This window comes from Hyperoodon ampullatus (assembly GCF_949752795.1).
Source record: "Hyperoodon ampullatus genome assembly, chromosome: 2".
Lineage (NCBI taxonomy): Eukaryota > Metazoa > Chordata > Mammalia > Artiodactyla > Ziphiidae > Hyperoodon > Hyperoodon ampullatus.
The window spans coordinates 38,682,110-38,698,810 of NC_136915.1; the positions used below are offsets into that span (position 1 = coordinate 38,682,110).

The window sequence follows — 16,701 nt, forward strand, 5'->3', positions numbered from 1 at the left end:
GTAAGAAAATTAACTATGTTTTCAGCCTCTAAATGTGGTGTCAGTAGTAGCAAAATGAGACTATCAGAGAAAATATTTTGCCTTACCCAAAAAAAGCTCAATTATTCACTTAGATATGTGTTTCCTACTGAGAAATTATGAATGAGGCAGCAGAAAAGTTATGAAGTACCAAGGACCTCATTACTTTCTGGTTAAAAAAAAATCATTTCAGGGTTTCTCTGGTGGAGCAGTGATGAAGAATCCACCTGCCAATGCAGGGGACACGGGTTCGAGCCCTGGTCCAGGAAGATCCCACATGCCGCAGAGCAACTAAGCCCGTGTGCCACAACTACTGAGCCTGCGCTCTAGAGCCCGCGAGCCACAACTACTGAGCCCACATGTCACAACTACTGAAGCCCACGTGCCTAGAGCTCGTGCTCCACAACAAGAGAAGCCACCGCAATGAGAAGCCTGCGCATGGCAACAAAGAGTAGCCCCCGCTTGCCGCAACTAGAGAAAGCCTGTGCACAACAACGAAGACCCAACTCAGCCAAAAATAAAATAAAATTAAAAAAGAATGATTAAAAAAAATTCACTTCAGATCATGCACAACAGGGACTTGCTATGCAAAAATATCATCATCCTATGGACTTTCAGAGTATTGTTTCAGTATATTATATCCAGTTGACCAAGTGGAAATTCCAGTAGAAATCATGACAATCTACTTAATTCTTCAGTCTCCAGAAATTCTTTGACATGACAATAGCCCCAGAAGTTTAGTATTAATATAGAACAGACATCACAGCTTATCTTAAAATTCAAAGAAACAATGCTTCAGAGTAGCCAGACACAAGAAGGGGAAGGAAGAAGCAAAACACTCAGAGCCACAGGAACCCTGAACAGAAGAACTGAGGCAGAACACTGGCTGTCTCTCCCCTCTTCTAGATCACTTAGTGAGATTTGGAACCCAACTCTCTTCCTAGTGCATCAATGATTCTGTTGTCATGTACCTCGTGATTGATGAAAGAGAAGTGGCTTTCCTTTTCAGATCCTGCATGGATAAGTTAAAAGAGACATTTATATACAAAGAACACACTGACAGTATTTTTCCAACTCTATTTACAGAAAACATCTGTGTGGTAATAAGGGCTCTCCATTCTGAAACTCACTCCTCTTTTTTTTTTTTTTTTCATCATCTGAAGACTATCACTGGGATTTTTTTTTTTAAAGTCTGCTTTTAAGAAAGTTTAATATTGGGACTTCCCTGGTGGCACAGTGGATAAGACTCCACGCTCCCAATGCAGGGGCCCTGGGTTCGATCCCTGGTCAGGGAACTACATCCCAAATGCATGCTGCAACTAAGAGTTCACCTGCCACAACTAAGGATCCCATGTGCTGCAGCTAAGGAGCCGGTGAGCTGCAACTAAGGAGCCCTGGAGCCTCAACTAAGGAGCCCACCTGACGCAACTAAGACCCGGTGCAACCAAATAAATAAATAAATATATAAATAAAAGAAAGTTTAATATTAAAATAATGTGTGAAATTTAGGGATAAAAATCTGTTTCAGGGCTTCCCTCGTGGCACAGTGGTTGAGAGCCTGCCTGCTGATGCAGGGGACACGGGTTCGTGCCCCGGTCTGGGAAGATCCCACATGCCGCGGAGCGGCTGGGCCCATGAGCCATGGCCGCTGAGCCTGCGCGTCCGGAGCCTGTGCTCTGCAACGGGAGAGGCCACAGCGGCGAGGGGCCCGCGTACCGCAAAAAAAAAAAAAAAATCTGTTTCAAACTAATCATAAAAAACCTTACTTCCGGGCTTCTCTGGTGGTGCAGTGGTTGAGAATCTGCCTGCCAATGCAGGAGACACGGGTTCGAGCCCTGGTCTGGGAAGATCCCACATGCCGCGGAGCCACTAGGTCCGTGAGCCACAACTACTGAGCCTGCGCGTCTGGAGCCTGTGCTCCGCAACAAGAGAGGCCGCGACAGTGAGAGGCCCACGCACTGCGATGAAGAGTGAGTGGACCCCGCTCGCCGCAACTAGAGAAGGCCCTCGCACAGAAACGAAGACCCAACACAGCCAAAAATAAATAAATAAATAAATAAATAAACCCCAAACACCTTACTTCCTTAAACAAGTGATGAACATGTCCATAACACTGTAGTTGTCTTTCATTTGCATAAAATATTTTTCTTCTTTCTTCTTAGCCCCTCAAATTCTACCTATCTTTGAAGGCCACACTCAAATATCCCCTTCCTCTCTGAAGTCTTCCTTGACTCTCTCTAGGAACTATTTGTGGTATCCCTCTTTATACTGCCTCAGAATAACATTAGGAACACCAGTATACCACTCATCACATAGTTCTGTACATAAATACCTCCTCGCTAGGCTATAAAGCATCTTGAGGCCAGGCTCTATGTTGTATTTGTCTTTGTTTTGCAGTGCGTAGAAGGCCTGGCACATCATAAGGGTGCAGTGAAGACAACAGCAACAACAGTTAGTTAAATGATACTTCTAATGTACTTTCTAAGGCCAGTGAATCATTTATTTATCCAGGTAATTTCTTTGGGGGGTGGTGCTTTTCTTTGTTTTTCTTTTTTTGGTGGCAGAGATGTGGGGGGAGGATGCAAACAGAAAAGTAGTAGTATAAGATTTGGCTTAAATTTTTTGGAGTTTACCATCTAGAAAGGGACAAACAATAAGCTATATGATTAGTCAGATAAGAAAGAGAATAAAGAATCAAATACAGCATGAGAGGTATTTATATGAATGTTGATGCACTTAGGGAAAAACTTCATGGGACTTCAGTGACATCTCCAAGAATTAATAGATTTGGATAGATTTTTTAAAGTACAGAACAGACTACAGGTGATAAAGAAAAAAGTACCATCAAATTTAGAGGTTCACAGAATATACGGAACCTGCCTAAATGCAGGAGGATCTTCATTCCAAGTTGTCAAAACCAGGAAAATTAATTAGCCCTCAAATCTACTTAGATTTTCAGATTAAAGGGAAGGCCTATTTCTGCCTAAGTTTGTCCTCTACACATAGATCATTGTTACTACTACTAAGAGGATTCCCAAGAGATTGATATCTTTAAATATCTTTAATTTTTTTTTACTATATAGAATTGCCGTATGATCCAGCAATTCTACTTCAGAGTATATACCCTAAATAATTGAAAACAGGGTCTTGAAAAAATATTTGTACACCCAAGTTCATAGCAGCATTATTTACAATAGCCAAAAGGCAAAAGCAATCCATCCATCGACAGATGAACAGATAAACAAAATGTGGTATATACCATAATGGAATATTATTCAGCCTTAAAAAGGAAGAAGATTCTGACACATGCTGCAACACGGATGAACCTTGAAGATATTATGCTACGTGAAGTAAGCCAGTCACAAAATGACAAATACTGTATGATTCCACTTATATGAGGTTCCTAGGGTAGTCAAACTCATACAGAAAGAATGTAGAGTGGTGGTTGCTAAGGGTTGTGGGGAGGGGAGGAATTTGGAGTGGTTTAATTGGTACAGAATTTCAGCTTTGCAAGATGAAAAGAGTTCTGGAGAGTGTAGCACAAAAACGTGAACTGAACTATACACTTAAAAATGGTTAAGATGGTAAATTTTATGTTATATATACTTTATCACAATTATAAATAAAAGAAGGAAGGTAAAAAAAAAGAAGGAAGGAAAGGAAGAAAAGAAAGAAGAGATGGAGAGAAAAGAGGAGATGTGAGGAGCGAAGGGGAAGGGAGACGATCACCAAGGTAAGGAAATTACTACCTCTCCTTGACTTTTAAACTCATCTGATGCTACCACAGGATCTTCAAATCCACTTTCTAAAGAAGAGCATAGCAGAGTGGTGAAGTACTCGAGCTTTGGAGATGAGCAGACCGAATCCAAGTTTTAACACTTAAACGATTAGAGTGACTTCTCATTGAAGTCTTCTGTTGTAAAATGAAGAGAATAATAGTCTCTGTCTCACATGGAGGATAAAATGATGTTGTTATGTTAGATAAACAAAATAATGTGTATAAAATACTTAACACAGTGCTTGGCACATAGTAAACATTCAAATAAACAGGTGTTGTTTTTAATAAAAACAAGAAACTATATGTTCATAAGAATTTAACATATCAGATGAGTTTGAGATGATATAGAAAATGTACACTTGTAATTTTAAGTAAAAATAGCAATATTCAAATCTGCATATGCCCCTGAGATTGTTTATTTATTACAAAGGGGAAAAGGTACCTTTACAATGGAGAGGTCTGGCGGCTAGCACTTAACCAAGGGATCTTATTTAGCATTACTGAAAGTAAGACATGCAACATTATCAAAAGTAAGACATGCAACATTATCAAAAGTAAGACATGCAACATTATTAGCCTTCTGATACAATGTATTATACTTGCCAAAATGTTTAACTCAAATCTAATTATAAGAAAAAAATTAGACATATTCAGAATATCTAAAAGACAACTGGATGGTACTCTTCAAACAAAGTGTGGGGGAATATTCCAGATTAAAAGAGATTAACAGTCATAACCACTGAAATGAAATGCATGAAACCTTGATTAGATTCTGGATCAAAAAAAGCTATAAAAGACTTTTTGGAGGCAAACAGGAAAAAAATTTTTTAATGGAATTATTTTTTATTTTTATTTTTTTTAATTTTTTTGCTGTGCCCTGAGGCTTGTGGGACCTTAGCTTCCCAGCCAGGGATTGAACCCAGGCCCCGACAGTAAAAGTGCTGAGTCCTAACCACTGGACCACCAGGGAATTCCCAGGGAAATTTTTAATAGGGACTGTATATTAAATTATTTTACTGAATTAAGGTTAACTATCTAAGGTATAAATAGTGATACTATGGCTTTGTAGGAGAATATATTCTTGGAAGATACATACTAAAGTATTTAAGTGTCATGATGTCTGCAATTTGCTTTCAAGTGGTTTGCCAGAAAAAATACAGAGAGATAAAGCAATGTAACAAAATATTAATAATTGGTGATTCTAGTTGAAGGGACTTACAGAGGTTTATTGCATTAGTCTTTCAATTTTCTACAGATTTTTAAAGTTTCCATGGGACTTCCCTGGTGGCACAGTGGTTGAGAGTCGGCTGCCGATGCAGGGGACACGGGTTCGTGCTCCGGTCCGGGAGGATCCCACATGCCGTGGAACAACTAAGTCTGTGGCAACAAAGCCACAACTGCTGAGTCCGAGTGCCACAACTACTGAAGCCCGTGTGCCTAGAGCCTGTGCTCCACAACAAAAAGCCACTGCAATGAGAAGCCTGCACACCATATACCCTGAGAAAACCATAATTCAAAGAGTCATGTACCACAATATTCATTGTAGCTCTATTTACAATAGCCAGGACATGGAAGCAACCTAAGTGTCCACAACAGATAAATGGATAAAGAAGATGTGGCACATATATACAATGGAATATTACTCAGCCATAAAAAGAAACAAAATTGAGTTATTTGCAGTGAGGTGGATGAACCTAGAGTGAAGGTCCATATATACAGAGTGAAGTAAGTCAGAAAGAGAAAAACAAATACCATATGCTAACACATATATATGGAATCTAAAAAAAAAAAATGGTTCTGAAGAACCTAGGGGCAGGAAGGAATAAAGACACAGACGTAGAGAATGGACTTGAGGACATGGGGAGGGGGAAGGGTAAGCTGGGACGAAGTGAGAGAGTGGCATGGACATATATACACTACCAAATGTAAAATAGATAGCTAGTGGGAAGCTGCCACATAGCACAGGGAGATCAGTTCGGTGCTTTGTGTCCACCTAGAGGGGTGGGATAGGGAGGGTGGGAGGGAGACGCAAGAGGGAGGAGATATGGGTATATATGTATAGGTATAGCTGATTCACTTTGTTATACAGCAGAAACTAACACACCATTGTAAAGCAATTATACTCCAATAAAGATGTTAAAAAGAAAAAAGAAAAAAGAAGCAGCCTGAGCACCACAACAAAGAGTAGCCCCTGCTCGCCTCAACTAGAGAAAGCCCGCGGGCAGCAACAAAGACCCAACGCAGCCACAAATAAATAAATAAATATAACTAGTGTTGAAGATGACTTCAAGGTCTACAAACAAGGGAACAAACCACAAACTAAAGGTCAGTCAAGTGTGTGCATGCAGCCTGTAAGTAACTGGAAGTAACTGATAATCTTTCATTAGACTTTTCAGCCACATTCAAATAATAGCAAATACTATCATCTTCTATATACAAGGCTCTGTGCTAGATGTTGAGAAGGCTCTTACAGATCAACATGAGACATCAGTTTGTCAGATCTTCCAGCAGTCTTTGTCCCCAAATTGCAAAGTTATCTTGTTGCTCTCCAGCTTAAAATTCTTCAATAGCTCACCACTACCTGGGGAATAAAGTCCAAACTCCTTAACAAAACTAAATCCATCTTCTGCTCCCTGTATATTCCCACTATCTTCTCCCCTTACCTTTAGTTATTACATACTAATATCTGTAATTCTTTCCAAAGGTATCACCCTCTCCACACTTACTTGCCTTGACACATGCTATTCTCAATGCCTTGATGTAATCCTCAACCCCCTGAGCCCTATCCCAATCTCCCTTCCAAATTCCCTTCAATTATTCAAGATATAAGAAACATCACTTTCCCTGGGAAAATCTTACTTTATTTCAAGAGAAGTTGGATGGCTCCACTCTGTTTTCTTAGTACTCTGTTCTTATTTATCTCTGTTACAGCACTTGCATATTGTATGCTGTTAGTCTACCTATTTATTTATCTCCAATATACCTAAGGGCAGTTCCAATTCAAGGTGGCAACTAGGAAGATCCTGAACTTACCTCCTCCCTGAGACACAGAATCTACAACTGCATACGGAACAATTTCCTATATGCCTAAGAGCAAAGACTGCCTTATTCATTTCTTTATCCCCAGAATAGTTATTCAGCTCCCCCCCCTCCCCAAAACACACATTCTGACAAGCAGGACTTCTTCTCATATGGACAAATCTAGATTTTTGTCAAAAATTGTTAAAAGGTAAGCAGGAAAGAAAAGTATGGCAATTATTACATAACTATCAACAGACACTGGTAGACTCTAGAATAGAAAAAGCAGTTACAGGTTATATACAATCCTATGTCCATTAGCTACTACTCTATCCATTTTTATTCCATTCAAGTAAGCATATTAACATGCAAATGAGAGTGACAGTAAATACAGGGGTGCCTCTAATTCAACTCTAATTTATATTTTTAAAATTAAATTATTTGCATATGTTGATACTTTAACCATTTTAAATAACAAATCACATGCAATAACTTCATCCTTTAGCAGTGTGGTATGAAACCAAACTGAGAATCTCTTACCTGGCAAAGTGCCTAGTATTTAGTAGTTGACTGCTCAAAAAATGTTTGCTGAATTTAAATGGATAACTTGAGTCGGGATGGTTATTTTCTAGAGGGGGAGAAAAGCATAAACCTCTGACCAGCTCAGAGAAGTAATAAGGGGAGAATTAAATAACAAAAAAAGGACAACAAGGTAAGAACTGTAACAAAGTAATTAATCATTAAATTAACTATTAGATGAGTGGCTTAGGACTTAGAGCCAAGAAGTCACAGTGAGTGTATAATAAGTATACAGTAAGCTGGTATAGCAACATTAGTATTAGGCAAATAAAGTTTAAAGCAGTAGTTTTCAAAGGAGGCTGTAACATCTCACTTCAGAGGTGTCTTTGAAGTTTTCAGGTGAAGTGTTTTGGTTATAACAATGATTGGGGGCAGGGAGTGTTGCAGGCCTGAGATGCCAGACATCCTGTAGGTATGGGATAATACCGCACAAGGAAGCATTGTTCCATGTCCAGTATGAAATGCAAATGTCTTACCAGACACTCATGTAAATAAAGAACATATTTATTATTACCTAAGCTTGGATTCGAACTGCATTTTACATAAAAACAAAGTCATCTTGCATAATTTTAAAATATACTGAACTTCCTAGGAATGTAACTACCTGTAGATTGAGGAAAATTGCTTTTTTGTTTTGTTAAAAGTATCATTAAGAATTGGTCAACATTTCAGAAGACCAGACCACCAATGGCAATGCTGCTTCTGAATCCCGATATAACACATCTGTATCAGAATCCATTTGTAGTTTTTATATTCATGGTGATTTATTTAGCCTTTATTTTTAAAAATCAAATATATAAATAAAAAGTGGGGAGTCCTGGTGGTCCAGTGGTTAGGACTTGGCGCTTTCACTGCCAGCGGCCCAGGTTCGATCCCTGGTCAGGGAACTAAGATTGCACATGTCGCACGGCCAACACAAAAGTACAACACGGACAAATAAGAAGTGTGTTTTTGTTTTGCCCACAAATAAAGTTATCAATGTGACTACTCTGACAACTTTTTTTCCTGATGGAACATTCCGGTTAAATGAACATTTAGAAAGAAACACTATGATAAAGTTGGCAAAGATATATTATACCTCCCTGTTTTCTCTCCTTAATCAGTTTGTAGTTTGTCCTGGCAAGCTATTCCTATTTCAGCTGAAGTTACCTCTTTCCCTTATCACATACAAATAAGTCTGGTCTGTTATTACACTTTTATTCTAATATTCACTGGCATCTCTGCTCTTTAATTTTTCCCCTTGCATGGAGTGGCTTCTGTCCTCTCTTAAAACTAAACCTGTCATGTTTAGGAAGGTAAAAGCATCTAACCACTTTACTATGTCTTCTAGCATAGTCAGGCCCCAAAATGTGTATATTGAAATCTTTTCTTTTACTTTTCGTTTATCATACAGTTAGGGTATCATGTCGATGTTATATAATTATAAGGCAATACTACCAAAGTTACCTATCGATTTCATTTCAGGGTAGTTAAGAGTTATGTTTTAAAAAATTGCTATTATAGCTAAATTTATAGCACTTGCTACATACTAGGTTCTGCTGTGTAACTGCTTTAGAGGTATTAACTCAGTTAATTCTCAAAATAATTCTGTGAGATATGTATTATTAATATTTCCCATTTTACAGCTATGGAAACGGAGGCAAGGGGAGATTAAATGACTTTTTCAAGATGAGAGACCTAGTAAATGGCAGAGACAGAATTTGAACCAAGATAATGCAAAGAACATTCGGCCTGACAGGGTTGAAAACAAGTGGGCTAAGGAAAAAAGCACTGCGTGCACACTACATAGTAATTATTTTGTCAAGAAATAATAATCATGATCTTGTATGTATCTAACAACATACCCTTATAATATACCAAACAAAAACTGACAAAATAAAAGGCAAATTTGACAAATCCAGAATCTTCATGGGATATTTTAACATACCTCTCAGAAACTGAAAGCTTAAGCAGACAAGAAATGAGTATGGATATGGTATATTTTAATAACAAAACTGACATGCTTGATCTAATCTTGTCCCACAAAGGTAAATTTTGTTGATTTTTTCAAGTGTACATGAAACAATTTACCAAAATGCTACATCATAATGGTTGAATCACATTCTCAGACCACTATGAAATAAAATTAAAAGTCAAAAATAAAGAGATAATTAAAAATAAGCATAGTGGGCAATACTAATTGTTTACCCAACATCTATTTTCCCCTTTTCTTGACTGACATAACTCCAATTAGGTGGCATTGTGCTTAATTAAAACGTTCAATCTGGCTATCTTCCTTGCAGCTAGGGTGGCCAGATGATATAAGCCTAGTAAGGAGATGTAAGTGGGAATTGATTGGTGGGGGATTCTGGGAATGCTAATGTTTTCCTGATGAAATTGTCCTTTTTATAGCCTGAAGCAAAGATGTGGTGCTTGCATCAAGAGCAGCTATCTTGTAACCAAAAGGACAAAAGCCGCACACTAAAGAGACAGCTAGAGGAAGCCTGGATTGTTGATGACTTCCTCAAGCAGTTGTAAAGCATAGGAATTTCTCAAGATTTCCTGAAAAAAATTAATATATTATTTGAAAAAGCCACTGTGTTCAGGTTTCTGTAGCATACTGCCAAAGACAATCCTAACTGATCTGTAAGAGGTTAAAAATAAATAATTTAGAGTTCAACTAAAGATTCTAGGGAAAAAAAGTATAATAAAGATAAAAATAAAAATTTAATGAAATAGAAAATGAAGAAACAATAAAGAGGTTCAACAAAACAAAAGTTGATTTGGGGGAGAAAAAAACTAATAAAATAAACATATCTACAGAAATTTTTCATTTTCGGGTCTCTGCCTACTTCTCTAGACTCATCACAGGCTTGCCATTTCTTTCCATGCACCCACCAGACTTGAACCAAACCTAATTTTTCACTCACCATTCTGAAAATATTCCATGCTCTTATTCCTCTGTGCCTCTGCAAATGCTTTTCTTCATGCTTGAAATGCACTTTCCCTGCTGTCTATCTGACAAGCTCTTTCTTCTCCTTCAAGAAAACTCAAGGGTGAACTCTGGGAAGCAATCTCTGACCTCTTCAAACAAGGTTTGTACTGGTGCCCCTTATTAAATCCCTTAGCACCCTATGCATACTTTCACACACTCAGCAACTATCTATTAAGCAATTTGAGGCTCTTGCTAAAGGCTCTGTTTCAGCAAATACTATATTTTAAATACATTTCCTGTCTTCCACCCTAAGCAAAGAGCTCTTTTAGGGCGGGATTTTATTTATTTCTCTATCCCTAGCTCTAGCTCAATGTCCTACACCTAATGAGCATTAACTAAATACTTGCTGAGTAAATGAATGAATGATTAAGATAGCAAATAACTGCAATGTTTATTACATGCTAGAACAGAAGTATCAGCAGAGTGCTATGAGGTCTCAAAGGGGAAGCAACCAACCCTCTCACTTGCCTCACTGCAAAAATAATACACTCTAACATCAGCTTTTTATAATATCTCTCACATGCCTTACATATATCATATCATCTACAGAAATACATCTATGCACTGAGCGAATCCAAGCTGTACATACAACTTGTGTGCTTCCAGTTTTTGTTTTTCCAGCTGGATTTTCAATTAAGGTAAAGGATCTTGGGAGATACTTTTGTATAGCAATATGCACAAAGTAAAATTTTCTACCTGATAAATTATCCCTTGATGTCACCTAGTGCTGAGCTCACCCCACAGACACATCTGCAAAATTCCTTACTAATTAGCAGCCCAACTTTCCACATCAGCTCTGGAGGAAATAGTAAATGTACTGAATATGGCCAAAAGCTACAATCACACACTACTGTGTGTAAACCCTAAGAACACATGTGATACAAATAATCTCCTTTAAAACATATCACTTCACCCCAAAAAACTGAACCTCCCCATGACAGCTCCATCTCTGAAACCCCCTGTACCTCAAAGAGGTTGCAAAACCAGATAAATGCAACATGGAAAACAACAGGAAATTTAGCAAGAAGCAGTTTTGACAGACAATAAGGATATGCAATAAAGACCATTTCCAAGGTGCAGAGCCCTAAGAAGCCTTGGACTGCTATCATCCTCTTTCTCCCAGGCTTTTCAATGCTAAACTCCTTTTTAAAAGGTGGTGGGAGATGGGAAGGAAGTTCTTTCCTCTCTATTCTCTCTTTTGTAAATCTCCGTAATATGGTGTCAGCCCCTTGGAATTTATGTTTGGTAGATTTGGTAGCTTCCCTGATCTTTAGGAACCTGTCTCTAACTGCTGCTTGTCTCTTTTTTCTCCACATCCTCCCCAAGTAAAGGGACCTGTGAAGATTCAGTCCTTGCTGCTCTAGTCTTCTCTGTCCATACTCTTTTCCTTAACTGTTTCTGACATTGAAAACATTCTCTGATGATTAAAAATGTGCTCAATTCCTATAAAACACTGCATTCATGCCAGAGTAATATTGTACAATTAAGGGTTTTCTCTACATTCATTACCCTTTAATTCCATTCTTTATATTGAAGGTTACATTAATTCTCTAACTACATGGGGTAGTTTAATTCTGAAACGGCTGGTTTGATAGATGAACAGATAAACAGACACACACCAACACACACACACACACACACACAAATCTTGCTCATGGAAGTTTTGGAGTTGAGGGTGATTCACATCACTCCCAGAACTCACTACTTTGTTCCCCAAATGGCCTTAGTGTAAACTGACATCTCAGTCAGAGCAAAAACTCTGAAAACTGGTAACATCAGAAATACCTAACAGGCTTTCTCCTAACCTTCATCTTCAGGTAGAACATGTACTGCCTCACATCATCCTCACTGTCCAATTCTTAGTCACCTTACAAAAGCTGCCTTATACACCTCTAAGACTATAGAGCTTAACTCTTTTCTGATACAGTAATTATTAAAACATACAGGCACTGCATCTTACTAGAAGAGTCACATGCAGTACTGATGAAAACACTGTTTACAGTGAGGTCTCAGAAAGGCATATAGAGAAGCACAAACACAACCATGAAATAAAATACAAACAATCTGGGAGTTCCCTGGTAGCTTAGTGGATAGGATTCCGGACTTTCTCTGCTGTGGCATGGGTTCAATTGCTGGTCGGGGAACTGAGATCCCACAAGCCATGTGGCATGGCCAAAAAAAGGGATAAAATATAGACAATCTGAGAAAAATCCTTAAGTACTTGTAGATTCAGATTGCAACATTTAAAAGAGAAGATTCACTCTCATACAAATTTCACAAGTTATAGTTTGAGAGGATAAAAAATTATAGTCACTTGGGGCACTGACACCAGAGCAGCAACACTAGCAATATTGAGATCCAGTATCTTACTTTTCAGACAAAGCAGACAAGGCTACCAGAGAACACAAAACCTTTACATTCCCAAGCACAAAAATAAAACATCCCAGAACAAAATAACATTCACATACTAAAATGTTTCCTTTACTTTCCATATACAACTGTTCACCCTACAGATTTAAAGTTTGCATGACAAACTCCATGTGCACTAAATAATAAATGTACAACCATGAATGTGAAAAAATCTGTTTTTCAGTACCAAGCAGACAGCAGATATATCTGGCTCTTCTTGTTTATAAGTTTACTAATCTTATGGCTTAGCATTTCTAGATACAGTGCTGTCAATTTCAGAAAATATACCAAGGAGAGAAAGTGGGAACCTAAGCCTTTGTCTTATCTTTTTTTTTTTAATTTATTTATTTTTTAATTTTTGGCTGCGTTGGGTCTTTGTTGCTGCCCACAGGCTTTTCTCTAGTTGCTGCAAGCGGGGGCTACTCTTTGTTGCGGTCCGTGGGCTTCTCAGTGGGTGGCTTCTCTTGTTGCAGAGCACAGGCTCTAGGCGCGTGGGCTTCAGTAGTTGTGGCTCTCAGGCTCAGTAGTTGTGTCTCACAGGCTTAGCTGCTCTGCAGCATGTGGGATCTTCCCAGACCAGGGCTCGAACCCGTGTCCCCTGCATTGGTAGGCAGATTCTTAACCACTGCACCACCAGGGAAGCCCTGTCTTATCTTTTATACCTTGTTATATATTGTACTTGCCACATGAATTTAATCAGGTTGAACTCTATAAGAAACTCTTATTATATATGCTATCATAGTCCAGAAATATATCATAAATACATAAAAGTTAATAAATAATCTATTTCTTGTATACCAAATCAAAATTAGATACAATAGTCCATTCATCAATTAGGTAGATAGGAATTCAAATCCTAGTTGTTCCATTTACTTGTTGTAATATATTTGGCAAGATGCTAAATTTTTTTTTTTTTTTTTTTTTTGCGGAAAGCAGGCGTCTCACTGTTGTGGCCTCTCCCATTGCGGAGCACAGGCTCCGGACGTGCAGGCTCAGCGGCCATGGCTCACGGGCCCAGCCGCTCTGCAGCATGTGGGATCCTCCCGGACTGGGGCACGAACCCGTGTCCCTTGCATCGGCAGGCGGACTCTCAACCACTGCACCACCAGGGAAGCCCAAGATGCTAAATATTTTTAACCTCAGTTTCCTCATTTATATAATGGAAGTCTAACTACTTATAGGATTGTTGTAGTCATTTTAAAAGATAATGTGTATGAGTTCTTAACACAGTACTTATCACAAAGAACTCGACAGATCTTAACTATATATAATAGAAATAGTAACTAGCCCTTATATAGGGTGTATTATGTGCTAGACATTATTCTAAGTACTTCATATATACTAGTTCATTATATCTTCTCAACAACACCACTATTATTATCTCCATTTTTCAAATGAGGAAACCAAGGCACAAAAGTCAAGTAACTTGCCCAAGATCAGAAAGTTTATAAGTGGTAGAGCCAAGATTCAAACCAAGGCAGTCTAGCTCCAGTCTCTCAGCTACTTTGCCTCTTAATGTATTCTTATAATGTATATATATTCTTTTTTTCTCATGCAACCAATATTTAGTGAGTGCCCTCTATGTGGCAGTCTGTGCTAAACATACAGACATGAAAAACATAGGGAGTTTTGATCTAACAGAGAAAGGCAAACATGTAAACAAAAATGTATCGTTGCTCTGATAAAGTCTGTACACGGTATATAGGAGGCGTAAAGAAGGGAACACTCATTCATGTTATGAAAAATATGATACTAATGGTAAGAAAAGAAGGCATCTGATTTCATATAACCTTCAAAACTGAAATCACATTTAAAAAGTAGTAGGCTGATAAAAAAGAATGAAATAATGCCATTTGCAGCCACATGGATGGACCTGGAGATTATCATACTAAGTAAAGCAAGTCAGAGAAAAACAAGTATCATACTATAACACTTACTTGTGGAATCTTTAAAAAAATGATACAAATCAACTTATTTTACAAAACAGTAACAGACTCACAGACACAGAAAACAATCATATGGTTACCAAAGGGAAAGGAGGGTGGGGGAGGGATAAATTAGGAGTTTTGGATTAACAAACTACAGATATACACTGCTATATATAAAACAGATAAACAACAAGGACCTACTATATAGCATGGGGAACTATATTCAATATCTTGTAATAACCTATAATGGTAAAGAATCTGAAAAAAATATGTATGTATGTATAACTGAATCACTTTGCTGTATACCTGAAACTAACACAACACTGTAAATCAACTATACTTCAATAAAAAATTTTTAGTAAAATAAAATAAAAAATAGTGGGCTGACCTAAGATCAAATTTGAACTGTTGTGTAAAACTGAAATAGAGAAAATAACAATATCAAAAATTTTAAGAGCTACTATTTGCTTGATGGACTAGGCATTGTACAAGGTGATCTACATATTTCATTTGATCCTTCCAACACTACAAGTTGGGCATTGTTATACAGGGTACAGTGAAATGAACAAAACTTTGTGTTCATCTTAGGTGTGAATTTCTTCAAGTCTCACTCTTCCACTCATTCTAACACACAGATACACACATACACACACTGCTTCTCTTACCTCTGTTGTTAGTCCTATTTAGACTCCTTTGCCAGCTCTTCCTTCCTCTACACAATCCTTAAATGTTGGAGTTCCTCAATGCTTGGTCCCAAGCCCTCTGTATAATCTCATTCATATCCATGGCTTCAGCTACTGTATGTAAATTGCTCTTAAATTTACATTTCCAAACAAGATCTATTCTCTGAGCTCTATAAGAAACTGCTTATTGGGACTTCCTGGTGGTCCAGTGGTTAAGAATCCGCCTTCCAATGCAGGGGATGCGGGTTTGATCCCTGGTTGGGGAACTAAGATCCCACATGCCATGGGGCAACTAAGCCCACAGGCTCTAGAGCCCACGTGCCACAACTAGACAGCCCTCATGCCTCAACTAATGAGCCCGCACGCTCTGGAGCCCATGCGCCACAACTAGAGAAAAGCCCGCATGGTGCAACTAAAGGCGCAGCATGCTGCAACAAAGATCCCACATGCCGCAACTAAGACCCGATGCAGCCAAATAAATATTAAAAAAAAAAAAAAAAAAAAGAGGGCTCCCCTGGTGGCGCAGTGGTTGAGAGTCCGCCTGCCGATGCAGGGGACACGGGTTCATGCCCCGGTCCGGGAAGATCCCACATACCGCGGAGCGGCTAGGCCCATGAGCTATGGCCGCTAAGCCTGCGCGTCTGGAGCCTGTGCTCCGCAACGGGAGAGGCCACAACAGAGAGAGGCCCGCGTACTGAAAAAAAAAAAAAAGAAAGAAAGAAACTGCGTATGGATCATTTCCACATATAGATCTCATAAGCACCTCATACCAACCCAAATTTAAAATCATTAAATGTGCTCCTCCTTCAGGGCTCATACTTGAAATCATCTCTCTTTTTTTTTTTAATTTAATTTATTTTGGGCTGCATTGGTTCTTCGTTGCTGTGCACAGGCTTTCTCTAGTTGCGGCGAGCGGGGACTACCCTTCGTTGCGGTGCGCAGGCTTCTCATTGAGGTGGCTTCCCTTGTTGTGGAGCACAGGCTCTAGGTGCGCAGGCTTCAGTACTTGTGGCATGCGGGCTCAGTAGTTGTGGCGCATGAGCTTAGTTGCTCTGTGGCATGTGGGATCTTCCCAGACCAGGGCTCGAACACATGTCCCCTGCATTGGCAGGAAGATTCTTAACCACTTCACCACCAGGGAAGTCCCTTGAAATCATCTTTGATTTCTCCTTCCTCTCACCATCACATCCAATCATTCACCAAATGCTACAGACAATACCTTCTAAATATCTCTCCATTTTTTTTACAAGCATACTTAAATTGGTAAATTAAAAAGCACGTCTAGTATTTCAAATCATTTCATTCTTCTCCACC

General features: G+C 38.7%; 1 protein-coding gene across 1 annotated transcript in view; it reads right to left on the reverse strand.

The window, feature by feature from the left end:
• TESK2 (testis associated actin remodelling kinase 2) overlaps positions 1-16,701 on the reverse strand; it is a gene marked incomplete at both ends in the record, with an annotated part of 103,879 nt that overhangs the window by 69,731 nt on the left and 17,447 nt on the right. The window lies entirely within an intron of this gene.